Here is a 27,696-nt window from a genome sequence, read left to right on the forward strand (position 1 = left end):
TGGATGAATGGCACGACAATGGGATCTCATCACGGTATCTCTGTGCATTCAAATTGCCATCGATTAAATGCACTTGTGTTTGTTGTCCGAAGCTTATGCCCATTCCATAACCTCACCACCACCATAGGACACTCTGTTCACAACGTTGACATCAGCAAACCGCTCGCCCACATGATGCCGTACATGTGGTCTGCTTTTTTTAGGCCGGTTGGACGTACTGCCAAATTCTATAAACCAACGTTCAAGGTGATTTAGAGAAATTAGCTTTCAATTTTCTAGCAACATCTCTGTTGCACATTCCTGCAGTCAACATGCCAACTGCACACTCCCTCAAAACAGAGACATCTCTGGTATTGTGTTATGTGAAAAAACTGCACATTTTAGAGTGGCCTTTTATTGCCCTCAGCACAAGGTGCACCTGTGTAATGATCATGCTGTTTAATCAGATTGTTGATATGCCACACCTGTCAGGTGGTGGATTATCCTGGATAAGGAGAAATGCTCACTAACAGGGATGGAAAGAAATTTGTGCACAACATTTGACAGAAATAAGCTTTTGTGTGTATGGAACATTTCTGGGATATTTTATTTCAGCTCATGAAACATGGGACCAACACTTTACATGATGCCTTTATATTTTAATTCAGTGTATTTACAGGAATAAGCTGGTCCAAACTGGTGTTTGTGTGTCATGTGTGTGTTGGTCCAGTGTGTGTGTGTGTGTCTAGTGTGTGTGTGTGTGTGTGTGTGTGTGTGTGTGTGTGTGTGGGTCCAGTGTGTGTGTGTTTCCAGTGTGTGTGTGTGTGTGTGTGGTGTGAGAGAGAGTGTGTGTGTGTGTCCTGTGTGTCCACTTTGTGTGTGTATGTGTGTGTGTGTCCTGTGTGTGCGTGTGTGTGTGTGTATGTTTTTGTGTGTGTGTGTGTGTGTGTGTGTGAGAGTGTGTGTGTGTGTGTGCGAGAGTGTGCGTGTGTGTGTCCTGTGTGTGTGTCCAGTTTGTGTGTCCAGTGTGTGTGTCCAGTGTGTGTGCCTGTCCGTGTGTGTGTGTGTGTGTGTGTGTGTGTGTGTGTTTGTCCAGTGTGTGTGTCGAGTTTGTGTGTGTCTTTCTGTCCAGTGTGTGTGTGTGTGTGTGTCTGTCCAGTGTGTGTGTGTGTGTGTGTGTGTGTGTGTCCAGTGTGTGTGTCCATTGTGTGTGTGTGTGTCCTGTGTGTGTGTCCAGTGTGTGGGACCAGTGTGTGTGTGTGTGTGTGTGTGTGTGTGTGTGTGTGTGTGTGTGTGTGTGTGTGTGTGTGCCCTGTTTGTCCGGTGTGTCTGTGTGTGTCAAGAATGTGTGTGTCAGTGCGTGTGTGTGTGTTTCCAGTGTGTGCGTGTGTGCCCTGTTTGTCCGGTGTGTGTGTGTGTGTGTGTGTGTGTGTGTGTGTGTGTGTGTGTGTGTGTGTGTGTGTGTGTGTGTGCCCTGTTTGTCCGGTGTGTCTGTGTGTGTCAAGAATGTGTGTGTCAGTGCGTGTGTGTGTGTTTCCAGTGTGTGCGTGTGTGCCCTGTTTGTCCGGTGTGTGTGTGTGTGTCAAGAATGTGTGTGTCAGTGTGTGTGTGTGTGTTTTTCTGTCCAGTGAGTGTGTGTGTGTCTCTGTCCAGTGTGCATGTGTGCCCTGTGTGTGTGTGTGGTCTGTCTGTGTGTGTGTGTGTGTGTGTGTGCCCTGTTTGTGTGTCCAGTGTGAATGTGTGTGTGTGTGTGTGTGTCGGTGTGTGTGTGTGTGTGTCCAGTGGGTGTGTGTCCACTGTGTGTGTCCTGTGTGTGTGTGTCCTGTGTGTGTGCCCTGTGTGTGAAGAGTCCCACATTTCTGAGGTTCGGCAGTGGCCTGAAGGTATGTTAGGTTCAGGAGTGGGTTGCTGAGGTCCGAGTCTGATGGTTTTCAGGGTGGGCCCCTGTGGCCCCCCTCCCAGCAGTGTCTGTATGGGATAGGACTGTAGTCAGAAGGTTTTCAGGGTGGGCCCATATGGCCCCCCTCCCAGCAGTGTCTGTATGGGATAGGTCTGTAGTCAGGTTTTCAGGGTGGGCCCCTGTGGCCCCCCTCCCAGCAGTGTCTGTATGGGATAGGACTGTAGTCAGAAGGTTTTCAGGGTGGGCCCATATGGCCCCCCTCCCAGCAGTGTCTGTATGGGATAGGACTGTAGTCAGAAGGTTTTCAGGGTGGGCCCATATGGCCCCCCTCCCAGCAGTGTCTGTATGGGATAGGACTGTAGTCAGAAGGTTTTCAGGGTGGGCCCATATGGCCCCCCTCCCAGCAGTGTCTGTATGGGATAGGACTGTAGTCAGAAGGTTTTCAGGGTGGGCCCATATGGCCCCCCTCCCAGCAGTGTCTGTATGGGATAGGACTGTAGTCAGAAGGTTTTCAGGGTGGGCCCCTGTGGCCCCCCTCCCAGCAGTGTCTGTATGGGATAGGACTGTAGTCAGAAGGTTTTCAGGGTGGGCCCCTATGGCCCCCCTCCCAGCAGTGTCTGTATGGGATAGGACTATAGTCAGATGGTTTTCAGGGTGGGCCCATATGGCCCCCTCCCAGCAGTGTCTGTATGGGATAGGACTGTAGTCAGATGGTTTTCAGGGTGGGCCCATATGGCCCCCCTCCCAGCAGTGTCTGTATGGGATAGGACTGTAGTCAGATGGTTTTCAGGGTGGGCCCATATGGCCCCCCTCCCAGCAGTGTCTGTATGGGATAGGACTGTAGTCAGGTTTTCAGGGTGGGCCCCTGTGGCCCCCCTCCCAGCAGTGTCTGTATGGGATAGGACTGTAGTCAGAAGGTTTTCAGGGTGGGCCCCTGTGGCCCCCCTCCCAGCAGTGTCTGTATGGGATAGGACTGTAGTCAGAAGGTTTTCAGGGTGGGCCCCTATGGCCCCCCTCCCAGCAGTGTCTTCTCTCTTCAACTGCTGACCTCATCTGGAGTGGAGTTCCACATCCCTCATTGTCCTGGTACCATAGCAACTGGCCTGCCTTATCAGGAACTGAAACCAGACGTGACCCTTTGCCTCCTTCCTTAGAAATATGAATTTTCACCAGTAACATGTTTGAACAGAATATGATCTTTCTGCACTTCCCCTTGTCTCACTCAGTAACTTTCCATCCCCAAAGTTCCTCTTCACCCTTCACTGAGCCCTTAACATCTCCGTGTATTATTCAGAATGTGATTCAGATTGTTGTGTAATTGTGAGTTGTAATGGAGTCCTTGTTCTCAATGGGACTGCTAAAACAGATAGATAAAGGTGTTAATAAATAAATGCATTCAGCACTAACAGCTCTGAGTGTCTTTCCATCCCCAAAGTTCCTCTTCACCCTTCACTGAGCCCTTAACATCTCCATGTATTATTCAGAATGTGATTCAGATTGTTGTGTAATTGTGAGTTGTAATGGAGTCCTTGTTCTCAATGGGACTGCTAAAACAGATAGATAAAGGTGTTAATAAATAAATGCATTCAGCACTAACAGCTCTGAGTGTCTTTCCATCCCCAAAGTTCCTCTTCACCCTTCACTGAGCCCTTAACATCTCCATGTATTATTCAGTATGTGATTCAGATTGTTGTGTAATTGTGAGTTGTAATGGAGTCCTTGTTCTCAATGGGACTGCTAAAACAGATAGATAAAGGTGTTAATAAATAAATGCATTCAGCACTAACAGCTCTGAGTGTCTTTCCATCCCCAAAGTTCCTCTTCACCCTTCACTGAGCCCTTAACATCTCCGTGTATTATTCAGAATGTGATTCAGATTGTTGTGTAATTGTGAGTTGTAATGGAGTCCTTGTTCTCAATGGGACTGCTAAAACAGATAGATAAAGGTGTTAATAAATAAATGCATTCAGCACTAACAGCTCTGAGTGTCTTTCCATCCCCAAAGTTCCTCTTCACCCTTCACTGAGCCCTTAACATCTCCATGTATTATTCAGAATGTGATTCAGATTGTTGTGTAATTGTGAGTTGTAATGGAGTCCTTGTTCTCAATGGGACTGCTAAAACAGATAGATAAAGGTGTTAATAAATAAATGCATACAGCACTAAAAGCTCTGAGTGTCTTTCCATCCCCAAAGTTCCTCTTCACCCTTCACTGAGCCCTTAACATCTCCATGTATTATTCAGAATGTGATTCAGATTGTTGTGTAATTGTGAGTTGTAATGGAGTCCTTGTTCTCAATGGGACTGCTAAAACAGATAGATAAAGGTGTTAATAAATAAATGCATTCAGCACTAACAGCTCTGAGTGTCTTTCCATCCCCAAAGTTCCTCTTCACCCTTCACTGAGCCCTTAACATCTCCATGTATTATTCAGAATGTGATTCAGATTGTTGTGTAATTGTGAGTTGTAATGGAGTCCTTGTTCTCAATGGGACTGCTAAAACAGATAGATAAAGGTGTTAATAAATAAATGCATTCAGCACTAACAGCTCTGAGTGTCTTTCCATCCCCAAAGTTCCTCTTCACCCTTCACTGAGCCCTTAACATCTCCATGTATTATTCAGTATGTGATTCAGATTGTTGTGTAATTGTGAGTTGTAATGGAGTCCTTGTTCTCAATGGGACTGCTAAAACAGATAGATAAAGGTGTTAATAAATAAATGCATTCAGCACTAACAGCTCTGAGTGTCTTTCCATCCCCAAAGTTCCTCTTCACCCTTCACTGAGCCCTTAACATCTCCATGTATTATTCAGAATGTGATTCAGATTGTTGTGTAATTGTGAGTTGTAATGGAGTCCTTGTTCTCAATGGGACTGCTAAAACAGATAGATAAAGGTGTTAATAAATAAATGCATTCAGCACTAACAGCTCTGAGTGTCTTTCCATCCCCAAAGTTCCTCTTCACCCTTCACTGAGCCCTTAACATCTCCATGTATTATTCAGAATGTGATTCAGATTGTTGTGTAATTGTGAGTTGTAATGGAGTCCTTGTTCTCAATGGGACTGCTAAAACAGATAGATAAAGGTGTTAATAAATAAATGCATTCAGCACTAACAGCTCTGAGTGTCTTTCCATCTCTTCCCTGGTATGGATGAATGATTGTGATGTAATAAATATGTGTTGGTGCTGCAGGCCGTTGCTGCTCCTTGCAACATTGTAAGTTCAACATCATCTTTCTAAAATGTCACTTGCCAAATCTAACAGTAGCCTATCAGGAGCCTATCACTATCTAACAGTAGCCTATCACTATCTAACAGTAGCCTATCACTATCTAACAGTAGCCTATCACTATCTAACAGTAGCCTATCATTATCTAACAGGAGCCTATCACTATCTAACAGGAGCCTATCACTATCAAACAGTAGCCTATCACTATCTAACAGGAGCCTATCACTATCTAACAGTAGCCTATCACTATCTAACAGTAGCCTATCACTATCTAACAGTAGCCTATCGCTATCTAACAGGAGCCTATCACTATCTAACAGTAGCCTATCACTATCTAACAGTAGCCTATCACTATCTAACAGTAGCCTATCACTATCTAACAGGAGCCTATCACTATCTAACAGTAGCCTATCGCTATCTAACAGTAGCCTATCACTATCTAACAGTAGCCTATCACTATCTAACAGTAGCCTATCACTATCTAACAGTAGCCTATCATTATCTAACAGGAGCCTATCACTATCTAACAGTAACCTATCACTATCTAACAGTAGCCTATCACTATCTATCACTATCTAACAGTAGCCTATCACTATCTAACAGTAGCCTATCACTATCTAACAGTAGCCTATCACTATCTAACAGTAGCCTATCACTATCTAACAGTAGCCTATCGCTATCTAACAGGAGCCTATCACTATCTAACAGGAGCCTATCATTATCTAACAGTAGCCTATCACTATCTATCACTATCTAACAGTGGCCTATCACTATCTAACAGTAGCCTATCACTATCTAACAGGAGCCTATCATTATCTAACAGTAGCCTATCTAACAGGAGCCTATCACTATCTAACAGTAGCCTATCACTATCTAACAGTAGCCTATCACTATCTAACAGGAGCCTATCACTATCTAACAGTAGCCTATCACTATCTAACAGTAGCCTATCACTATCTAACAGTAGCCTATCACTATCTAACAGTAGCCTATCACTATCTAACAGTAGCCTATCACTATCTAACAGTAGCCTATCACTATCTATCACTATCTAACAGTAGCCTATCACTATCTAACAGTAGCCTATCACTATCTATCATTATCTAACAGTAGCCTATCGCTATCTAACAGGAGCCTATCACTATCTAACAGTAGCCTATCACTATCTAACAGGAGCCTATCACTATCTAACAGGAGCCTATCACTATCTAACAGTAGCCTATCGCTATCTAACAGGAGCCTATCACTATCTAACAGTAGCCTATCACTATCTAACAGTAGCCTATCACTATCTAACAGTAGCCTATCACTATCTAACAGTAGCCTATCAATATCTAACAGTAACCTATCACTCGTTTTTATGTTTAACTTTAAATCAGTTAACGGTGTATCAATGAAAATCTGATATAGAGTGGAATGTACTGTTGACCAACCCATATATTTCAGCAGGGAAGTGTTCCTCACACCATCATTTCAAATGGTAGGACATGTGTCCTGTTGAAGCTAACTGGCTGATGGTAGGACATGTGTCCTGTTGAAGCTAACTGGCTGATGGTAGGACATGTGTCCTGTTGAAGCTAACTGGCTGATGGTAGGACATGTGTCCTGTTGAAGCTTACTGGCTGTTGGTAGGACATGTGTCCTGTTGAAGCTAACTGGCTGATGGTAGGACATGTGTCCTGTTGAAGCTAACTGGCTGATGGTAGGACATGTGTCCTGTTGAAGCTAACTGGCTGATGGTAGGACATGTGTCCTGTTGAAGCTAACTGGCTGATGGTAGGACATGTGTCCTGTTGAAGCTAACTGGCTGATGGTAGGACATGTGTCCTGTTGAAGCTAACTGGCTGATGAAGGACAATAACCTAGTATGCCTATTCACAGCAGCATATTTGTAACGGTTGTTGCTGTGTTGAATGGACCAAACTGCAGACGGAATGTGGATACTCATCTTTTTAATATATACGAGCAAAGCATCCACAGGAAAAACAATAACTACTAACTACAGGCTAACATGCTACGTACAAACAAAAGACTAGCAGTGTTAGCACAACCACCCACAAACCCAAGTGACAAATATACTCCTAAATATATGACTCCCAATCAGGAACAACGATCCCCAGCTGTTCCTGATCAGGAGTCACAAGACTAACACAGAAACAGACATACTAGACAACACATACAGACTTCTTCTGCCACGTCCTGACCAAAATACTACACCACTACTCCGCTCTGCTGGTCAGGACGTGAAAATATTATTTAATAGTTGTTATACCAAAATTAATTGATGTCAATTGAATAAAAAAATATATAATTTTACATGATAAAGTTCCCAAACTATAACCTACTAAGATAGGCACCTGGCACAATTCTGATTGGTACAGGTTATGAGTCACTTTTGTAGGCATCGTGATTTATGAGTAATGAGAAAACAATCAGCAAAAGCAAATACTTAGATTGAATATGTAGGCAAATTCCATAATCAGTGGACCTGCGTGAGGGTGTCATGAAGAATGTGGCCGTTTTGAAGGGGCTGATACAGTGTTACCACTATTTAGGGTGTTATGAAGGGGCTGATACAGTGTTACCACTATTTAGGGTGTTATGAAGGGGCTGATACAGTGTTACCACTATTTAGGGTGTTTTGAAGGGGCTGATACAGTGTTACCACTATTTAGGGTGTTATGAAGGGGCTGATACAGTGTTACCACTATTTAGGGTGTTATGAAGGGGCTGATACAGTGTTACCACTATTTAGGGTGTTATGAAGGGGCTGATACAGTGTTACCACTATTTAGGGTGTTTTGAAGGGGCTGATACAGTGTTACCACTATTTAGGGTGTTTTGAAGGGGCTGATACAGTGTTACCACTATTTAGGGTGTTATGAAGGGGCTGATACAGTGTTACCACTATTTAGGGTGTTATGAAGGGGCTGATAGAGGGGCGGAGCTAGCTTGTTGGAGTGAACGGCTGTGTGTGAGAGGCTCCTGCAACTTTTTTGCGAAATAATCTAACCTAACCTACTTTATAGCACTTTTTACAACAAACGTTTCTTTCTAATACAATATTGTAACTTTCTATGTGAAAATGCCGAGTAATAAGTGACCAAAGGACAATAAATCCACTTCGGAGGCCTACTCCCCGCCAAACAACGAGACAGACATGACGGAAGGCACAGGTAACAACATGACACTTACAGAACTTACCCGGGCTTTGGGAGAACTACGTGTTGCTATAGCTGAGGATCTTAAGGCTACTATTGCTGAACTGGACACTAAAATTGAGAGCACCATTCGAACGGTCGCCTCGCAGGGCCAGAGTATTGTGGACCTTGAGAAAGCTTCTGAATTCAACGCTGGTAGGATCGACGAGTTGGAGAAGCTATGCACGTCATTGCAGGATAGTGTGCAGAGGCTTTCTGTGAAAGTAGTCGACCTGGAGGGCCGATCCAGACGTCACAACCTTCGCGTTGTTGGTCTGGCAGAGGGGGTAGAGGCTGGCTCTCACCCCACCGACTTCTTCGCCAAGCTATTGAAGGATGCAATGGGATCGGATGTTTTGGCTTCAGATCCTCAACTGGACCGTGCACATCGCGCCCTTGTCCCAGTGCCTCGACCGGGCCAACGTCCTCGCCCAGTAATCATCTGTTGTCACAGTTTCAAGACCAAGGATCTTATCCTGCGCGAGGCTCGTTTGAGGGGCAACCTGTTACATAAAGGGCACCCCTTCCGTGTCTACGAGGATTATGCGCCCGATGTGGCAAAGCACCGCGCCAGCTACAGAGATGTCATGACCAAACTCTACAAACTCCATCTTCGCCCAGCCTTGCTCTTCCCTGCAAGACTAAGAATAACCCCGCCTTCCGGAGAGAAGATTTGGCTCTCCTCGGTCTTGGACGCAGAGAAGTTTATCCGGGAATATACGCCAATCCCCCGTACAGGTTAGAGTGCCTTGTCATTGTGTGTTAGGGTCTGCTCATGGACTCGAACCCATACTATACCATAACGGGTGAAACCGTACTAAACGGTCTCGACAGGGCCTGCCGAACATGTAACACGCTGAGCTGACCAATGGAGGGCGGTTAGAGCTCTCATTTAACGTCAGTTTCACTTTAATTCCGACTGGGTTCGGGGTGGTGCCTGTTTGGGAGGCCTTCCAGGTCTGATCATTGACACTTTCGGATGGATATACTCATGTTCCCCCATTTTTGTTTTGTTTCGTTATTTATTTTTAAATTCTTACATTATTCCTATTACCATACCAGTTATTTATTGCTTGCGGGGGTCTGGGGGTGATGGCTGGGAAGGGGCAGACGCAGACACCTGGATAGCAAGTTGATGTTTTGTGCTGTTCTGCCTTTGTCATAGCCTGGCCCGCTCTCATGATTAGATTCCCACCAGCCCTCCGTGGTGCTTGTGTCTGTGTAGGTGTGCGTACATATAATTACTATGTGTACTTTATTATTATTTTCTCTTAGCATTTTAGTATTAGGTATGTGTATATTTTAAATTAGTGTAGATTACTATTCTGGGGTGTGTATGTAGATGTGTATCTGTATATATATTTTTTAAAATATTTATTTCTATAAGTATATATTTTTGGATGTGTGTGTATGTGTACGTTGATGTGTATGTGCGTAAGTGTATGTGTGTGTGTGTGTGTATGCACGTGTGTACGTATGTGGGTATGCGTGTATATACTTGCGCATGGGTGTGTGTAGGTAGGTATGCACGTGTGTGTGTGTGTATATATGTGCACGTGTGTGTATGTATGTATGTATGTATGTATGTATGTATGTATGTATGTATGTATGTATGTATGTATGTATGTATGTATGTATGTACATGTGTATGGATGTATGTTTGTGTATGTGTGTGTGTGTATGTATATGTGTGTATATGTGTTTGTGTGTATGTGTGTGTATGTGTGTGTGTGTATATGTGTGTATATAGGTATGTATGTGTGTATGTATATATATATATATATATACATATATATACGTATATATATATATATATATATATGTATATATATGTATATATATATATATATCACTATTGTTTTTTTAGTTATTAAAAAGATAATTTTTTAAATTTTATTTAAAAGGGGAAAAAAAATGTATTTTTTTTAATTTTTATTATTATTAATTATTATTTTTTTGATTGGGGGTACGTTCAATTTATCGAAATCCTTGTTCCTAACCCACAATATGTAATTGTACTGCTGTCTATGTCGGTTGCTGATGGTTTATGTTTAGACCGGTATTGCTTAGCAATGTAATCTTGTGATGCTATATCTTGCTTATCTCAGGGATTGACCCAACATGAAGCTTAAGTGCACAATATGTTTAAGTTGCAACTTATTCTGTTTAGGTTTAATAGATGCTATCGGAACACTTTAATCGCGGGAGCCTCCTCAGTTCAGATGTTAGTAGAAGTTCTAGGATAGTGAGAGGTGAACGTATAGTTGGGATTTTATTTTTGTTTTACCTCTTGTTCGAGGTCGCGCCGTGCTTTTTTGGCATCGGCCAGACAATGTGTTTATTATTTTTATTTTCATGTTTTTTTCTCTCCTTTTTGTGTATGCCTGTTAAATGTGGGTTGATGGGAGGGGTAAATGTTGGGGAAAGTAGGGGAATAGGGTGGAGAGTAAAGGTGCTTGCAGGGGGGAGGGGTGGGTTGGATACTGCTCGGGTGTAGGTGCTACATATGCTGATCGTGATGGTTTGGTGCGCTTTCTTACCTTTTTAGTAACTTACATGCTATGCAGGCCACCATAGGAACTACACATGAGAGGAGGGCGGGGGTTACATTCACTTCCTGGAATGTCAAGGGTTTAAATAAACCAATTAAGAGAGGCAAGGTCCTAGCCCACTTGAAAGCACTCTCGTCTGATATTATATTCTTGCAAGAAACCCATCTGAAAAACAATTCTCATAACAGACTTAAATGTAAGTGGGTGGGGCAAGTGTATCACTCTAACTTCTCTGCCAAAACGAGAGGCACAGCGATTCTGGTACGGAAAGGAATTCCCTTTCAACATAAAACCACTATTGTGGACAAAGAGGGTCGTTATGTGATCGTAATAGGAGAGATCCACTCTACTTCTGTAACTCTACTAAATATCTATGGGCCAAACATTGATAACCCCTCTTTTTTCAAAAGAGTCCTTGCCCTGATTACAGATATCTCCCATACTAACCTGGTCATTGGAGGGGACCTCAACTGTGTACTAGACCAATATTTGGATAGATCCTCTACCCGGTGAACCCCTACCTCCTATTCAAGCGAATTCTTAAATACCTACATAAAAAATTCGAACTTATTTGATATATGGAGGATCTCTAACCCTACGGGTAGGGAATACTCCTTTTACTCTCATGTTCACAATGCTTATACTCGAATTGACTACTTTTTGGTTGATGCTAAACTACTCCCCTATACCTGTAATGTGAGGTATCATGATATTATAATCTCTGACCACAGTCCACTCACCTTCTCCCTGAGATTGGGTGATGCTAAACTACTCCCCTATACCTGTAATGTGAGGTATCATGATATTATAATCTCTGACCACAGTCCACTCACCTTCTCCCTGAGATTGGGTGACATCGTACCAAACGAGAGGGTCTGGAGGTTGAATCCTCAGCTCCTCACAGAACCAACATTCTGTGAACATCTTAAAGATCAAATTACATTTTTCTTTGATACCAACGACAACACAGAGACTTCCCCAGCATTATTGTGGGAAACGCTGAAGGCTTATTTGAGAGGCTGTATCATCTCCTTTCAGACTGCCAGGAGTAGGCAAAACAGAAGAGAATTGGTAGAACTGGAGGGACAAATTCACTTACTGGATAGGGAGAATGCTAGACACTCATCTAGGGAGAAACATAAAAAATTATGTCTTTAAAATTTAAATACAATCAGATCCTCTCTGCTAAAATTGCTAAATCTTTTCTCTATGCCAAGCAAAAATATTTTGAGTTTGGTGACAAACCACACAAACTACTCGCCAGACAACTTCGTAAGAATGTGAGTGACCGAATGATTCACAAAGTTAAATCTGCATCTGGGGAATTACTCTCTTCCCCCAAAGACATAAATGACAGATTCCGTCAGTTTTATGAGACTTTATATACATCTAAAGCGGACCCTAACCCCTTAATTATGCAAAACTTTTTGGAGAACTGTAATCTTCCTGCCCTGAACCAGGAAGACTCTAACTTCCTGAATAAGGAAATATCTCTTGAAGAAATTACAGAAACAATAAAATCTCTAAAGAGTGGCAAGACCCCGGGCCCAGATGGATACCCGAGTGAATTCTACAAAACATTCAGCAACATGCTCTCTCCCTACCTACACAGAATGTTGGTTCAGGCCAATGAGGATGGAGTGCTCCCATCCACTTTGGATGAGGCGTTTATTACAGTTATACATAAGAAGGGTAAGGATCCGGAAGAGGTAGGGTCATACAGACCAATATCCCTCCTTAATACAGACCAAAAGATTTTAGCAAAAACTTTGGCTAACAGGCTGAGCACTTTAATTGGCAAATTGGTCCATTCAGACCAGACCGGCTTTATCCCTAACAGAAACTCATTCTTCAATCTCAGGCGCCTATTCAACATTGTGTATTCTCAGAGGTTACCTAACGTGGACCTAGCCGTTATATCTCTTGACGCTGAAAAGGCCTTTGACCAAGTTGAGTGGCCCTATCTATTCAAGGTCCTACAGAAATGTAATATTGGAGATGGGTTCATAAAGTGGATCCAGCTTTTATATAGGAACCCCTGTGCGAGAATACTCACTAACCAATCATTGTCGCCCCGATTTAACCTTCACAGAGGGACAAGGCAGGGTTGTGCGCTGTCGCCTATGCTCTTCGCCCTAATTATTGAACCTCTCGCTCAAGCGATCAGATCTCATGCAGCAATACACGGCTATAATACTAAACATACTCTAAATAAGATTTCCCTATACGCAGATGACATTCTCCTCTATGTAACAGAACCCCAAGATAGTATTCCAGTTATTCTGGAGGTGATTAATTTGTTTGGTAACTTCTCAGGATACAGAATAAAATGGAACAAAAGTGAATTAATGCCCATACGGTTGCAAAACACCTCCTGGCTAGAACATCTTCCAGTTAAGCTATCTTAAGATAAATTTACCTACCTTGGAATTGTAGTTACCAAACAATACTCCTTACTATTTAAAGATAATTTCCCCTCTCTGATGCAAAAACTTAACCTGGCAAACATACAATTTTGGAGAACTCTCCCAATTTCTCTGCTCGGAAGAATTAATGCCATTAAAATGGTCTTCCTCCCACAACTGCTCTACCTATACCAGAACATCCCAATATTGATACCTAAATCCTTTCATAAACAACTGGACTCTATTATCAATCCTTTCATCTGGGATTATAAAACACACAGGATAGGTAAAAAACACCTCTGTAAATCCAAGATGGAAGGAGGATTGTCTCTCCCAAACTTTATATTTTACTACTGGGCCGCCAACCTCCGCGCTGTTACGTTTCTGCTGGATGACGCACTCCCGCCATCCAGCTGGCTTAGTAGGGAGCGAGAGGAGTGCCACCCCTTCTCTATTGGTGCTGTGATTTTGTCACCTGTCAATCTGGAGATGTCACTTTACCGTAACAATCCTATTATACATAGCACAGTCCGAATCTGGAAGCAAATTGAAGTCCACTTTGATCTTAGACCAATATCATTCATGCTTCCTGTTGCCAGGAATCCCTCCTTTGCCCCCTCTAACCTTGATAACACCTTTGAGCGGTGGGGAGAGTTGGGGATAAGTACCATAGGGGATTTATATATAGGGGGAACCTTTGCTTCCTTTGAATCGCTGAGGGAAACTTATAATCTTCCCAGAAGTAACTTTTTCAGATACCTACAGATTAGAGACTATGTTAGAAAATACCTCCCAACATTTGGGAATGATAAACCTTCCACATTTGACGGATGCATAAAAATATGCCCCACCTCAGACAAACTGATATCTCGTATATATGATGCTTTTCAATCTGTTAGCGCACCCTCTACTGATGCCATTAAGGCAAAATGGGAGGAAGAACTAGGGACTGACATTTCAGTGGCAGACTGGGAAGATAGCTTGGAGTATATCCACACCTGCTCCATTAACTCCAGACATCGTCTCATACAATTCAAGGTATTACACAGATTACACTACTCCAAAACCAAACTGCATAGGATATTTCCTGGTACATCCCCTATGTGTGATAAATGCCAGGCTGAGCAGGGTACACTTCTCCACTGCTTTGCCCTATGCTCTAACTTGTATGGGTATTGGTGTGGAATTTTTGGGGTCCTCTCTGAAGTTCTGGAGACTTCAATAGACCCAGACCCGCTTCTGATAATCCTGGGAGTGTCTGATTCCCTAAACGGATTAACCAACTCCCAAAAACAACTAATCTCTTACAGTCTCATTTCGGCAAAAAAATTAATCCTGTTGTTTTGGAAAAAGAGGGAAGCGCCCTCTACCAAATTATGGCTCAGCGAATTGGCAAACACTGTACACTTAGAAAGAATTACATATATTTTGAACAATAAATTATCAACATTTGATCAAATCTGGCAGCCTTTCCTCTCTTACTTGGACCAGGCGGCGCTGTGAATTTGCACTTAACGCACTCTCAATTGTCATACGGTAATCTACCTTTGGGCAGCGTGTGCTGGCCCCGCCACCCGAGCAGTTGGGAGGGGAATAGGGTGGAATAAGGGGGGATAAAGTGGGGTATAAGTGGGGGGGCTACATCGACCCTTTTTTTTTTTCTTTTCCCCTTTTTTCTTTTTTTTCTTTTTTCTTTCTACCTGTCCTTGTTTTGTAATATTTGTTTTGTGCCCAGAACTCTGGGTCTGGAAAAAGGAGCTCTTAGCTCTTTTGAGAAAAATATCTAGGGACAGGATATCTTAAAGGGCTATACACACATGGCATTTTGAAGTTTTGGTTTCTGAGTTTTAATTAAGCACGTGAAATTATTTTGATAGGGAATGTTCTGGGAAATTGAGATACAAAATGTAGATAAAGTTACTAGCTTCATTTGTCTAATATAGTAAGAAACACGGTTCTGAAAGGGTGGTAGGACTTTTTGACCCCTCTGGTGACTTTTCCTTTTGTGGTCTGATCAGCCACATTGAAAAGCCATTTGGATGGTGAATTAAGGGTCATTTGTGATACTGACTTTAAGGAAATTTGGAGAACTGACAATTATGATGGAGTTAAAGTTCTTGGACACAAGTGATAATTTGAACTAATGAAAAGACAGAATGACAACAAGGGTATAATACATTTTCTTAGTGGAGTAGTTCAGATTAATAAGCAAGAGTACTTTTTACATTGTCTAGATAAGTTTATTTTCCCTTAGGAAGTCAGCTGTGGTTGTATTTAGTGGAAGAGATTTAACACAACAAGACTGTGGAATTAATATAATAGTATTATTATATTTTGTTGTTGAATAAGTTTAATAATGGTAGACTTCTGTCAAGTATCAGGATATATTCTAAGCCAACAGGACAGGAATATATGACATCTGTAGGTGATCCAGGATCATTGAGGGTATCGAGATAAATGTAAGTAGCTATGGAATAAGACAATGAGACCTCTAGTACTCCCCTGCACTGCTGAGACCTTGATGGGTTGGAAGTAGGAGGAGAGCATAAGCAAGGAAGAGAAGATAAAAGGTACACAGAAGAATTAGATAACGGTTAGTGAGTGGAGACCAGCATAGTTAAATTATAAACAGGTGAGGACAGAAATAACACTGGGAGAGACAGAAAAGACATAAGAATAGAAGATAGAAGGATCATTTAGTTAGGTTCATTTAGTTAGGATATTAATACATGGAGAGACTATCGGCTCCATAGGCATGTATTATAGTTTTGATTTTAAGTTATGTTTGGTAAAATTCGCTAGGAAAAGATATGATAATTTAGTTGAAAGTAGTTGTTAAATCTTAAAGAAGATAAGACACTTGATAGAGAAATGCACAGGGTAGCTAAGGATGAATGCCCCAGGGAGAATTGGACATGTGGAAAGTAAAAGGGGGCAATCCTAAAAGAGAAGGGCTGACATAAGGATAATTTACTGATCTTACCAAAGACATTGTTAAGAAATGCAGCAGAATTGATACATGGCTTGAGCCATGTATAAAAAGGGGGAGTATAGTAGAGCAGGTGATAGAACAGGATAGGATGCTACTAGAACAAAAACATTTTTTGTAGAATGTCCATTCCAACATTTGGAAATGGACTTATTGAACTATTCCGAATTGAGGGGAAGAAGGGGTGTTTAACAATAACAGATAAGTATAGCAAATGGGTAGAAGCATTCCCAACTTACTTGGTGGACATGATTATGGTAGCTAAAATATTAAGTCAAGATATTATCCCTAGAGTTGGTTTACTAAGAGCCATCTCTTTAAATGATGGATGACAGTTTAGCTAATCAGGTAGAGCCTATAGAATGCCAGAGTTAGGGAGAATAGAAATACCAGAACGGGTAGACATATAAGTTAAAGATATACTAGCAGAGCACATGAGAAGACTGTTAACCAAACCCGTATGTCCAAGATTTTGTGTCCAACAGGTGAATTGCAGGAGAAGGTGATTCACTCAATCCAACTAGGAGACTGGGTGTGGATCCAGTCCCTGAGGAGAAAAAACTGGAAGCAGTCCCGTTGGGAAGGCCCATACCAGGTGCTATTAAACCATTGCCTTTGCCAGTAGGAAAGCTGAGAGAGTCACATGGGTCCACGTTACCCACTGCAAGAAGGTATGTACACATATGAGCACTGATGATCACACACAGAGTTAGGAGAAGAACCGAGAACCAATAAGGTCCGGGGGTTACCTCCTTAACGAAGATTTCCTATCCCGACCGTTCATCACTGTGTGTGCTCCTAGAGGTGTGAGTATGGGGTGGTACCTAGCAGATCGACTAAGGGCAGGAGAGGGTTGACGGTTTTTGGGAAGAGTAGAGGCTCTGAGCTGCATCATAATCTAATCTTTCTGATACATTCAGATCCAACACCTTCGGGTACTAATCATACGATACCGTTGTCATTGAGAAGAAGTAGAAGATAAACTATATAATACACTGATGAGTGACGTACAGAATAAGGAATCAAAGAAGATCAAGATGTAGAATTTTAGGTGAGCATTAAACAATTCCTTGGGGAAGCAGACAACTGTACAGGAATTGGGGTTGGCCAGATTGAAGTACTCAGCCAATCCACCTCGGTTCACCTGGATTCCTGATGAGCACCAGTGTTATAGATACAAGAATGGCACCGAGAATTGAGATGATTTTAACGGCTGGAAAGGTAATCGTTAATGTGACTGACTTAGGTTTGAAAGCACAGGAGAAAATGTGTAACCTCATAGCACCTATGGCTGATGAAGGGTGGGCTAGTACCAGCAAAGGACGCATACGACAAGAATTACCACAAAGGGTGGTTAGGAACTTGCGCCCTGGGGTTATTGGTCCAACCAGTTTGAATTAGTGATAAGAGACCAGTTATAGGAGGCTAAAGTAGGTACAGGAGGAGTTTTGATAAGGATGGGAATGGCTTTGTCTAGATGGATGCTATTGGCATCCTCAGGGAGGTTCCAGATGAATACAAAGTTATGAATCAAATATGTGAAGGCTTTAACACTACATTATGTTGGTAGTTGACAATAAATAATAATGTGGATTGAATTAATGACATCTTTTATAATCAACAGAGATTCATGAATGAAACCGGGGATGCAGTAAAGAGGTTCTCTGACCAATTTTCCGCCACCTCCCTCATGACCTGGTAAAATAGACTAACTCTCGATAGGTTACGGGCAAAGAGGATGGTGTAGGTAGAATGATTAGGTTCATTGCTGTACGTACATTTTTGATAACACAGCTCATGTTTGGGAAATGGAAAAGTGTTGCAAGAACTGTATTATGGGCTGCTTTAACCTGTATGAGTGTGTTTGGGTTGTGTGGTTGTTGTTTGGTCCCGTGTGCAAGAGGTTTAATAACCAGAACTTTAGAGAGATGATAACGGAGCAGATGGTGAGCTACGGACCGAGTGAAAGTTCAGATCAATGAGATGACAAGTACCTACCGCCGAGCAAGCCTGTTCCCCTTTTTCTTTGTCACGTCTTGCAGACGTGAAGAGGGGGATTTGTAATAAAGATAATCTAACGTTTTACCTAATGATATATAAGGAGGGCATTTGCACAACATGCTTCACAACAGCACACAACAAAATTCCAGAGACATATTGAGCAACCAACTGATACCAATCACGACCACACCCAGAGACAGATGGCTGACTTAAGCACTCACACAAAAATGTCAAGACATGAAAGCGCCCTAGCCACACGAACTGACCACTGGTGTAAAAAACAACATTCCATGAATATCGTAACCAACCAGACACGAATTAGCAGAAAAACACACTTAGGGGTGTTGGACTCCGAGGACAAAGGACACTGCCCAGGGCCAATGGGAAGTCGACACCACCTGGAGAATGGACCGTCCCTCCACTCATCGACCAGTCAGGAGAGCGGACCTACTAGACTCAACCTACGTCAACACACTGTTATTTCATTGTATAAATTGGATGCACACCATGTTTCGGCGCTCTCTTCCGCTAGTTCCCTATGAGCTAAACGAAGGAGTCCGTGCACGCTTTGCCAAATATCTTTGTCTCATAATAAAATGCCTTACTATAATTGAATCCACCCGGTCCAGCGTCCTGACTTGGTCTCCTTCTCAAGTAACTGATCATCAACACGTGTCAAAGAGCACTGTTTCCGCCCGGTTTCGAACCGAGGACCTTTCGCGTGTAAAGCGAACGTGATAACAACTACACTACAGAAACCGCTGCTCGATCTTTCTGCAAGTGGTAAACCGAATTTTACCAATATTCATGGCACGTATTCGAATTTCCAAAATAAGGCATTAATGAATTTCTCTGTTACCACTATGATACTTCTTGAATGTGTCAATGAGCGTTGTCCCCGCCCGGTTTCGAACCGAGGACCTTTCGCGTGTAAAGCAAACGTGATAACCACTACACTACAGAAACTGCTACTTAATTTTCCTGCAAGGAGTAAACCGAATTTTACAGATATTCATGGCACGTATTCAAATTTCCAAAATAATGAATTTCTCTGTTACCACTATGGTACTTCTTGAATGTGTAAATGAGCGTTGTCCCCGCCCGGCTTCGAACCGTGGACTTTTCGCGTGTGAAGCAAACGTGATAACCACTACACTACAGAAACTGCTGCTACATTTAGCTACAAGGAGTAAACCGAATTTTACAGATATTCATGGCACGTATTCGAATTTCCAAAATACAGAATTTATGAAAATAACTTTTCTCTGTTAAAAGTACAGTACCTACTGCACTTGTCAAAGAGCACTGTTTCTGCCCGGTTTCAAACCGAGGACCTTTCGCGTGTAAAGCAAACGTGATAACCACTACACTACAGAAACTGCTATTCAATTTTTCTGCAAGGAGTAAACCGAATTTTACAGATTTTCATGGCACGTATTCGAATTTCCAAAATAAAGAATTATTGAAATTCTCTATTACCACTATGGTACTTCTTGAATTTGTCAATGAGCGTTGTTCCCGCCCGGTTTCGAACCAGGGACTTTTCGCGTGTGAAGCAAACATGATAACCATTACACTACAGAAACTGCTGCTACATTTAGCTACAAGGAGTAAACCGAATTTTACAGATATTCATGGCACGTATTCGAATTTCCAAAATTAGGGATTTATGAAAATAATTATTCTCTGTTAAAGGTACAGTACCTACTGCACATGTCAAAGAGCACTGTTTCCGCCCGGGTTTGAAACGAAGACCTTTCACGTGTAAAGCGAACGTGATAACCACTACACTACAGAAACCGCTGCTCGATCGTTTTGCAAGTAGTAAACCGAATTTTACCGATATTCATGGCACGTATTCGAATTTCCAAAATAAGTCATTAATGAATTTCTCTGTTATCACTATGATACTTCTTGAACGTCTCAATGAGCGTTGTTTCCACTGTTTTCGAACCAGGGACCTTTCGTGTGTGAAGCGAACGTGATAAATACTACACCACAGAAACTACTGCTACAATTAGCTGCAAGGAGTAAACCAAATTTTAAAGATTTTCATGGAACGTATTCGAATTTCCAAAATTAGGGATTAATGAAATTCTCTGTGGTACTAATTGAATGTGTTAATGAGCGTTGTTTCCACCTGGTTTCAAACCAGGGACCTTTCGCGTGTGAAGCGAACTTGATAACCACTACACTACAGAAACTGCTGCTTGATTTTTCTGCAAGGAGTAAACCGAATTTTACAGATATTCATGGCACGTATTCAAATTTCCAAAATAAGGCATTAATGAAATTATCTGTTAACGCTACAGTACTTCTTGAATGTGTCAATGAGCATTGTTTTCGCCCGGTTTCGAACCAGGGACCTTTCGCGTGTGAAGCGAACGTGATAACCACTACACCACAGAAACTGCTGCAACATTTAGCTACAAGGAGTAAACAGAATTTTAAAGATATTCATGGCACGTATTCGAATTTCCAAAATAAGGGATTAATGAAATTCTCTGTTACCACCATGGTACTTCTTCAATGTGTCAATGAGCGTTGTTTCCGCCTGGTTTCGAACCAGGGACCTTTCGCGTGTGAAGCGAACGTGATAACCACTACACCACAGAAACTGCTGCTACATTTAGCTACAAGGAGTAAACCTAATTTTACTGATATTCATGGCGCGTATTCGAACTTCCAAAATACAGAATTTATGAAAATAACTATTCTCCAGTAAACGTACAGTGCCTACTGCACGTGTCAAAGTGCACTTTTTCCGCCCAGTTTCAAACCGAGGACCTTTCGCGTGTTAAGCGAACGTGATAACCACTACACTACAGAAACTGCTGCTACATTTAACTTCAAGGAGTAAACCGAATTTTACAGATATACATGGCACGTATTCGAATTTCCAAAATAAGGCATTAATGAAATTCTCTGTTACCGCTATAGTACTTCTTGAATGTGTCAATGAGGTTTTCTTCCGCCCGGTTTCGAACCAGGGACCTTTCGCGTGTGAAGCAAACGTGATAATTACTACACTACAGAAACTGCTGTTACAGTTTGCAACAAGGAGTAAACGGAATTTTACAGATATTCATGGCACGCGTTCAAATTTCCAAAATTAGGTAGTTATGAAAATAACTATTCTCTGTTAAAAGTATAGTACCTACTGCACATGTCAAAGAGAACTGTTTCCACCCGGTTTCGAACCGAGGACCTTTCGCGTCTTCGGTTCGACGTGATAACCACTAGAATACAGAAACTGCTGCTTCAATTAGCTACAAGGAGTAAACCGAATTTTACCGATATTCATGGCACGTATTCGAATTTCCAAAATAAGTCATTAATGAATTTCTCTGTTATCACTATGATACTTCTTGAACGTGTCAATTAGCGTTGTTTCCGCCTGGTTTCGAACCAGGGACCTTTCGTGTGTTAAGCGAATGTGATAACCACTACACTACAGAAACTGCTGCTACATTTAGCTACAAGGAGTAAACCGAATTTTACCGATATTCATGGGACGTATTAAAAATTCCAAAATAAGGCATTAACGAATTTCTCTGTTACCACTATGATACTTCTTGAATGTGTCAATGAGCGTTGTTTCCGCCCGGTTTCGAATCAAGGACTTTTCTGATGTTAAGCAAACGTGATAACAACTACACTACAGAAACTGCTGCTACATTTAGCTACAAGGAGTAAACTGAATTTTACAGATATTCATGGCACGTATTCGAATTTCCAAAATACAGAATTTACGAAATTAACTATTCTCTGTTAAAAGTACAGTACCTTATTGGAAGTGTCAAAGAGCACTGTTTCCACCCGTTTTTCAAACCGAGGACATTTCGCGTGTAAAGCGAACGTGATAAACACTAGACTACAGAAACTGCTTCTTGATTTTTCTGCAAGAAGTAAACCGAATTTTACAGATATTCATGGCACGTATTCGAATTTCCAAAATAAGGCATTTATGAAAATAACGATTCTCTGTTTAAAGTACATTACCTACTGCATGTGTCAAAGAGCACTGTTTCTGCCCGGTTTCAAACCGAGGACCTTTCTCGTGTAAAGCAAATATGATATCCACTACAGTACAGAAACTGCTGGTACAATTAGCTGCAAGGAGTAAACCGAATTTTAAAGATATTCATGGCAGGTATTCGAATTTCCAAAGTAAGGAATTATTGAAATTCTCTGTAACCACTACGATACTCCTTGAAAATGTCAATGAGCGTTGTTTCCGCCTGGTTTCGAACCAGGGACCTTTCGCGTGTGAAGCAAACGTGATAACCACTACACTACAGAAACTGCTGCTACATTATGCTACAAGGAGTAAACCGAATTTTACAGATATTCATGGGACGTGTTCTAATTTCCAAAATACGGTATTTATGAAAATAACAATTCTCTGTTAAAAGTACAGTGCCTACTGCACGTGTCAAAGAGCACTGTTTCAGTGCGGTTTCGAACCAAGGACCTTTCGCGTGTTAAGGGAACGTGATAACCACTACACTACAGAAACTGCTGCTACAGTTTGCTACAAGGAGTAAACCGAATTTTACTGATATTCATGGCACGTGTTCAAATTTCCAAAATTAGGTATTTATGAAAATAACTATTCTCTGTTAAAAGTAAAGTACCTACTGCACGTGTTAAAGAGCACTGTTTCTGCCTGGTTTCGATCTGAGGACCTTTCGCTTGTTAAGCAAACGTGATAACCACTACACAACAGAAACTGCTTCTACAATTAGCTGCAAGGAGTAAAACAAATTTTACCGATATTCATGGCACGTATTCGAATTTGCAAAATAAGGCATTAACGAATTTCTCTGTTACCACTATGATACTTCTTGAATGTGTCATTGAGCGTTGTTTCCGACCGGTTTTGAACCAAAGACTTTTCGCATGTGAAGCAAACGTGATAACCACAACACTACAGAAACTGCTGCTACATTTAGCTACGAGGAGGAAACCGAATTTTACTGATATTCATGGCACGTATTCGAATTTCCAAAATACAGAATTTATGAAAATAACTTTTCTCTGTTAAAAGTACAGTACCTACTGCACGTGTCAAAGAGCACTGTTTCTACCCGGTTTTGATCCGAGGACCTTTTGCGTGTTAAGCGAACGTGATAACCACTACACTACAGAAACTGCTGCTACAATTATCTGCAAGGAGTAAACCGAATTTTACAGATATTCATGGCACGCGTTCAAATTTCCAAAATTAGGAATTTATGAAAATAACTATTCTCTGTTAAAAGTACAGTACATACTGCATGTTTCAAATAGCACTGTTTCCAGCCGGTTTCGAACCGATGACCTTTCGCGTGTAAAGCGAACGTGATAACCACTACACTACAGAAACTGCTGCTTGAATTTTCTGCAAGGAGTAAACCGAATTTTACAGATATTCATGGAACGTATTCGAATTTCCAAAATAAGGCATTAATGAAATTCTCTGTTACCGCTATAGTACTTCTTGAATGTGTCAATGAGCGTTGTTTCCGCCCGGTTTCGAACCAGGGACCTTTCGCGTGTGAAGCAAACGTGATAACCACTACACTACAGAAACTGCTGCTACATTTATCTACAAGGAGTAAACTGAATTTTCCAGATATTCATGGCACGTATTCGAATTTCCAAAATACAGAATTTATGAAAATAACTATTCTCTGTTAAAAGTATAGTGCCTACTGCACGTGTCAAAGAGCACAGTTTCCGCCCGGTTTCGAACCGAGGACTTTTCTCGTGTTAAGCGAACGTGATAACCACTACACTACAGAAACTGCTGCTACATTTAGCTACGAGGAGGAAACCGAATTTTACAGATATTCATGGCACGTATTCGAATTTCCAAAATACAGAATTTATGAAAATAACTATTCTCTGTTAAAAGTACAGTACCTATTGCACGTGTCAAAGAGCACTATTTCCACCCGGTTTTGATTCGAGGACCTTTCGCGTGTAAAGCGAACGTGATAACCACTTCACTATAGAAACTGCTGCTACAATTAGCTGCAAGGAGTAAACCGAATTTTACAGATATTCATGGCACGTATTCAAATTTCCAAAATACAGAATTTATGAAAATACCTATTCTCTGTTAAAAGTACAGTACCTACTGCACGTGTCAAATAGCACTGTTTCCACCCGGTTTCGAACCGAGGACTTTTCGCGTGTTAAGCGAACATGATAACCACGACACTACAGAAACTGCTGCTACTTTTAGCTACGAGGAGGAAACCGAATTTTACTGATATTCATGGCACGTATTGGAATTTCCAAAATACAGAATTTATGAAAATAACTTTTCTCTGTTAAAAGAACAGTACCTACTGCACGTGTCAAAGAGCACTGTTTCCACCCGGTTTCGAACCGAGGACCTTTCGCGTGTTAAGCAAACGTGATAACCACTACACTACAGAAACTGCTGCTACAGTTTGCTACAAGGAGTAAACCGAATTTTACTGATATTCATGGCATGTGTTCAAATTTCCAAAATTAGGTATTTATGAAAATAATTATTCTCTGTTAAAAGTATAGTACCTACTGCACGTGTTAAAGAGCACTGTTTCCACCCGTTTTTCGAACCGAGGACATTTCGCGTGTAAAGCGATTGTGATAACCACTAGACTACAGTAACTGCTGCTTGATTTTTCTGCAAGAAGTAAACCGAATTTTACAGATATTCATGGCACGTATTCGAATTTCCAAAATAAGGCATTTATGAAAATAATTATTCTCTGTTTAAAGTACAGTACCTACTGCATGTGTCAAAGAGCACTGTATCTGCCCGGTTTCAAACCAAGGACCTTTCGCGTGTTAAGCGAACGTGATAACCAGTACACTACAGAATCTGCTGCTGCAATTAGCTGCAAGGAGTAAACCGAATTTTACCGATATTCATGGCACGTATTCGAATTTCCAAAATAAGGCAAGAACGAATTTCTCTGTTACCACTATGATACGTCTTGAATGTGTCATTGAGCGTTGTTTCCGACCGGTTTCGAACCAAAGACTTTTCGCTTGTGAAGCAAACGTGATAACCACTACACTACAGAAACTGCTGCTACATTTATCTACAAGGAGTAAACCGAATTTTACAGATATTCATGGCACGTATTCAAATTTCCAAAATACAGAATTTATGAAAATAACTATTCTCTGTTAAAAGTATAGTGCCTACTGCACGTGTCAAAGAGCACTGTTTCCACCCGGATTCGAACCGAGGACATTTCGCGTGTTAAGCAAACGTGATAACCACTACACTACAGAAACTGCTGCTACAGTTTGCTACAAGGAGTAAACCGAATTTTACAGATATTTATGGCACGTATTCGAATTTCCAAAATAAGGCATCAATGAAATTCTCTGTTACCGCTATAGTACTTCTTGAATTTGTCAATGAGCGTTGTTTCCGACCGGTTTCGAACCAAAGACTTTTCGAATGTGAAGCAAACGTGATAACCACTACACTACAGAAACTGCTGCTACAATTACCTGCAAGGAGTCAACCGAATTTTACAGATATTCATGGCACGTATTCGAATTTCCAAAATACAAAATTTATGAAAATAACTTTTCTCTGTTAAAAGTACAGTACCTACTGCACATGTCAAAGAGCACTGTTTCCGCTGGTTTCGAACCAGGGACCTTTCGTGTGTGAAGCGAACGTGATAAACACTACACCACAGAAACTACTGCTACAATTAGCTGCAAGGAGTAAACCGAATTTTAAAGATATTCATGGAACGTATTCGAATTTCCAAAGTAAGGGATTCATGAACTTCTCTGTGGTACTATTTGAATGTGTCAATGAGCGTTGTTTCCGCCTGGTTTCGAACCGGGGACCTTTCACGTGTGAAGCGAACATGATAACCACTACACTACAGAAACTGCTGCTTGATTTTTCTGCAAGGAGTAAACCGAATTTTACAGATATTCATGGCACGTATTCGAATTTCCAAAATATGGCATTAATGAAATTCTCTTTTACCGCGAAAGTACTTCTTGAATGTATCAATGAGCGTTGTTTTCGCCTGGCTTCGAACCAGGGACCTTTTGCGTGTGTAGCGACCGTGATAACCACTACACCACAGAAACTAGTACTACAATTATCTGCAAGGAGTAAACCGAATTTTACAGATATTCATGGCACGTATTCGAATTTCCAAAATACAGAATTTATGAAAATAACTATTCTCTGTTAAAAGTACAGTACCTACTGCATGTGTCAAAGAGCACTATTTCCACCCGGTTTTGATTCGAGGACCTTTCGCGTGTAAAGCGAACGTGATAACCACTTCACTATAGAAACTGCTGCTACAATTAGCTGCAAGGAGTAAACCGAATTTTACAGATATTCATGGCACGTATTCGAATTTCCAAAATACAGAATTTATGAAAATACCTATTCTCTGTTAAAAGTACAGTACCTACTGCACGTGTCAAAGAGCACTGTTTCCACCCGGTTTCGAACCGAGGACCTTTCGCGTGTTAAGCAAACGTGATAACCACTACACTACAGAAACTGCTGCTACAGGTTGCTACAAGGAGTAAACCGAATTTTACTGATATTCATGGCATGTGTTCAAATTTCCAAAATTAGGTATTTATGAAAATAATTATTCTCTGTTAAAAGTACAGTACCTACTGCATGTGTCAAAGAGCACTGTTTCTGACCCGGTTTCAAACCAAGGACCTTTCGCGTGTTAAGCGAACGTGATTTTTTTTTTTTTTTTTTTTTTTTTTATTATCAAAAATGTTTGTTTACAATATTTACAGTACAATCTACTGTTTACAGTACAATCCACAGAGAACAATACAGAAGACACTAGACTAACAGAAGCTGGTGAACAATTCACCCCCTATCAAATTCAAGGGACCCAATGAAAAACAAAGTAAATATCAAAACAGTGCTTTCAAAAATTGTAAGTGATACCTCCACTCTCCTCTCGTGAAATTAACCCACTCCCTTCAACAAAAGATTCATCAAAATGTTCCATCCCATAATTAAACAACATATCTATGTGTTTACTGAACAGTGCTATAAAGATACTCCACACCTGAACCCTCTTTCTGTCAAAAGAAACATAATTCCTCCTACAAAAAATAGCATACCTCACAAAACTCAAAACCATATTCAACAAACACACATTAACACCCTCACATTTACCAGACAATCCAAATAACAAAAGTTCCTCCCACGCATACTTTTTCACGAAATCTCCCCCCCAGTTTCTACATAACATTTCCTTAACTTTACAAAAAAAATATTTTAAATCCTCACATTCTATAAACAAATGCATTAGAGTTTCCGGGAAACGTCCACATACATCGCATTCCCTTTCTATCTCACCATTAATTTGCTTTAACACCACCTTTGTAAATATTCTATTATGTCTTAATTTGAAATCATTATTTTCACACTCCTTACT

The 27,696-nt window shown here is 41.2% G+C and overlaps 1 protein-coding gene, 1 long non-coding RNA gene and 9 other non-coding genes across 11 annotated transcripts in view; all 11 read right to left on the minus strand.

Moving 5' to 3' along the window:
* LOC115186498 (zinc finger protein 431-like) overlaps window positions 1-27,696 on the minus strand; it is a gene marked incomplete at its 5' end in the record, with an annotated part of 134,846 nt that overhangs the window by 83,835 nt on the left and 23,315 nt on the right. The gene's annotated exons all lie outside the window — the stretch shown is intronic.
* Window positions 4,908-5,673, minus strand: LOC115186647 (uncharacterized). The gene is made up of 2 exons (XR_003875817.1): window positions 5,644-5,673; window positions 4,908-5,149 (listed from the first exon to the last, which is right to left on the minus strand). It is a non-coding gene; the product is annotated as an uncharacterized LOC115186647 (long non-coding RNA).
* On the minus strand, window positions 18,943-19,015 carry trnav-uac (transfer RNA valine (anticodon UAC)). The gene has a single exon. It is a non-coding gene; the product is annotated as a tRNA-Val (tRNA).
* On the minus strand, window positions 19,150-19,222 carry trnav-uac (transfer RNA valine (anticodon UAC)). Its single transcript has one exon. It is a non-coding gene; the product is annotated as a tRNA-Val (tRNA).
* trnav-uac (transfer RNA valine (anticodon UAC)) lies at window positions 19,563-19,635 on the minus strand. Its single transcript has one exon. It is a non-coding gene; the product is annotated as a tRNA-Val (tRNA).
* On the minus strand, window positions 20,595-20,667 carry trnav-cac (transfer RNA valine (anticodon CAC)). The gene has a single exon. It is a non-coding gene; the product is annotated as a tRNA-Val (tRNA).
* trnav-cac (transfer RNA valine (anticodon CAC)) lies at window positions 20,802-20,874 on the minus strand. Its single transcript has one exon. It is a non-coding gene; the product is annotated as a tRNA-Val (tRNA).
* trnav-aac (transfer RNA valine (anticodon AAC)) lies at window positions 21,645-21,717 on the minus strand. Its single transcript has one exon. It is a non-coding gene; the product is annotated as a tRNA-Val (tRNA).
* On the minus strand, window positions 22,489-22,561 carry trnav-cac (transfer RNA valine (anticodon CAC)). Its single transcript has one exon. It is a non-coding gene; the product is annotated as a tRNA-Val (tRNA).
* Window positions 23,552-23,624, minus strand: trnav-uac (transfer RNA valine (anticodon UAC)). The gene has a single exon. It is a non-coding gene; the product is annotated as a tRNA-Val (tRNA).
* trnav-cac (transfer RNA valine (anticodon CAC)) lies at window positions 23,759-23,831 on the minus strand. The gene has a single exon. It is a non-coding gene; the product is annotated as a tRNA-Val (tRNA).

This window comes from Salmo trutta, unplaced genomic scaffold (genome assembly GCF_901001165.1).
Source record: "Salmo trutta unplaced genomic scaffold, fSalTru1.1, whole genome shotgun sequence".
NCBI classification, from domain to species: Eukaryota; Metazoa; Chordata; class Actinopteri; order Salmoniformes; family Salmonidae; genus Salmo; species Salmo trutta.